This window comes from Prunus avium, chromosome 4 (assembly GCF_965620075.1).
Source record: "Prunus avium chromosome 4, drPruAviu1.hap1.1, whole genome shotgun sequence".
Lineage (NCBI taxonomy): Eukaryota > Viridiplantae > Streptophyta > Magnoliopsida > Rosales > Rosaceae > Prunus > Prunus avium.
In genome coordinates, this window is record NC_142287.1 from 26,162,987 (window position 1) to 26,165,854 (window position 2,868).

At 40.4% G+C, this 2,868-nt stretch overlaps 1 pseudogene; it reads left to right on the forward strand.

Annotated features, from left to right (window-relative positions):
* The first annotated feature begins 608 nt into the window (after positions 1-608).
* Positions 609-2,868, forward strand: LOC110757581 (receptor-like protein 2 pseudogene; annotated as a pseudogene).

Below are 2,868 nucleotides of genomic sequence, written 5' to 3' on the forward strand. Positions count from 1 at the left end.
CTTTTTCAATGTGGTTGCCTTCCTGCCGCTGAGGCAAAGTGCTTGGAATCGTCGAAGACTTTGAAATAATGAGGAGGTCTGGTCCTCTCATCTCCGCCCCCTCTTTAGACCTAATGTGGTTTACAATTTGGAACTTAAAAATCATCGACAAGAAAACGACTTGGAACTTTGAATTCACATGAAAGATGCACGGGTATCACATATCGACGGCAATCTTGTTGAATCATGATCAGCACTCCAAAGCCTAGAATAAAATTTCAGCCAGTCTTAATTTCTAAGATCTTCATTTCCCGGAAATGGAATCGCTCAGTGTTCAAGCACGCGTGGTCATCACATTATGATCATCTCAAGTGCCGCGAAAACTAAAATAGCAAGGTGTTCGCTTTGGTTTCGTTAGTGGAAGAAATATCTCTCTTTCTGTGGTTATGGTCGTCTGCCACTTCCTCAGTTTTCAACTTAATTATGATTTGCCTTATAATAAACATATCAATTTCAAGCTGGAAAGAAGGAAAGAAGTTATACCTTTAATTGCTCCTATGTCTCCGTGTGTGTATATATATATATCCAAACCCTGTGAGCAACGTAAATACAAGAAACAAAAGCTAGCAATGCAGCCGTATAACTCAATGGCTCATATCTTCCTTCTCATCCTCTTATTCTCTTCTATTATCTCTACAAATATTCAAGCATGCAACCAAATTGAGCGCAGCTCTCTACTCTCCTTCATCCTCACTCTATCTTCTCCTCCTTTAAACTGGACTTCGGTTAACTGTTGTCATTGGAAAGGCATCACTTGTAATCAGGATGGTTGGGTTACCCATTTGCTCTTACCCTCCAAAGAGCTCAAAGGAGCAATTTTTCCTTTGTCATCATCACTTGGAAATCTCACACATCTCACCCACTTGAATCTCTCCCACAATTCACTCTACGGATCACTTCAAACTGAATTCCTCTCATCCTTGAATCGTATTGAAATCCTTGATTTGAACTATAACCTTCTTTCTGGAGAGCTACCACTTCATCTACCATCTAGCTATATTCGAAAACTGGATTTGTCAAGCAATCACTTCCATGGTGCAATTCCATCTTCACTCTTCCAACAAGCTAGGAATTTGACTAGTTTCAATGTCAGCAAAAAATATCTTCTCAGGGTCTATCCCTTCCTCTATTTGTCTCAAACATTCTTCTCCATTGACTAGGCTTTTGGATTTTTCCTCTAATAAATTTCATGGCAGCATTTCTCGAGGACTAGGGGAGTGTTCAGAACTGCAGGTTTTTCGTGCTGGCCACAATAACCTCTCAGGGTTTCTTCCAGAGGATATCTATGATGCTACCAAACTTGAAGAACTGGCATTACCTCTCAATTCACTATATGGACCCATTAGTGATAGAATTGCCAACCTCACAAACCTCGTAATCCTTGACCTCTACTATAATCAATTTAGTGGTGTCCTCCCTCTCAATTTTGGGAAGCTGTCCAAGTTGAAACTCCTGAACCTTGATTTCAACAACTTAGAAGGTGCTCTGCCCCCTTCTTTGATGAATTGCACAAACCTCATTGAAATACATCTAGCATTCAACAACTTGGGAGGAGATATCACCACACTTAATTTCTCCAAACTCAGTCAACTTAGTAAAATTGATCTACTTGCGAATGAATTCACTGGTATCTTGCCAATAAGCCTTTACTCATGTCGGTCCTTAAATGCCATTCGATTGAGTGCAAATCATCTAGAGGGACAAATACAAGTTGAGATTCTTTCATTGAAATCTTTGTCCTTCCTCTCACTTGGTCGCAATAGATTCACCAACCTCACAGGGGCCATGAAGATATTAATGGGTTGCAAAAGTCTTCATGCACTCATCCTTACTGGTTCCTTTAAAGGTGAGGAAATCCCAGCTGATAATGACATGGCTGATTTGGATGGATTCCAAAATCTTCGGTACTTGGGTTTGGATGTTTGTGACCTTACTGGTCAAATACCTATATGGTTATCAAAGCTTAAGAATCTAGAGATCTTGAGTCTCACTGGTAATCAAATCACAGGGCCAATTCCAAGTTGGTTGGGGACTCTTCCTCGGCTTTTTTATTTAAGCTTGGCATACAATCAAATTTCAGGTGGATTTCCAAAGGAACTTTGTAGACTACCAAGATGGGTTCATGAACCGATTGCATCTCAAGTAGACACTTATGAATTTGAACTGCCTCTCTTTGGCAGCTCACCCACACATCCAACTTATATATCGACAAAACTGTCTTCCTATGGACGAGGGATAGACCTAGCTAACAATAACGTTAGTGGTGATATACCAACTGAGATTGGCCAATTGCAGCTTCTCCGCGAGTTGTATCTTCAGTCCAACAACTTCTCCGGCGTCATTCCAGACCAAATATCTAACCTCAAGAACTTAGAGAAATTGGATCTTTCTGTGAATCATTTGTCTGGAAAAGTCCCATCCTCATTGGCGAGCCTTAATTTCTTGAAAGAATTTAATGTCTCGTACAATAATCTCCAAGGACCAATACCAACAAGTACCCAGCTCCAAAGCTTCGATGCTTCTGTCTTTGAGGGCAACCCAAAACTTTGTGGTGCCCCACTTCCAAATAAGTGTAGACCAAAGAAGGACATTGATGCAAATAACAAGAACAACAACAAAGACAAGGGAAATGGGCATCATCAACTTCCATGGTTTTATATTTTCACCGCATTGGGGTTCATAGTGGGATTTTGGGGAGTTTGTGGTTCCTTAATTATTAACAAGACATGGAGATACACATATTTTCGCTTCATAGACAATATACAAGATAGGCTCTATGTGACGATAATAGTGCGCATCAACATGATGAAAAGAAGGCTTGGAGGTTAG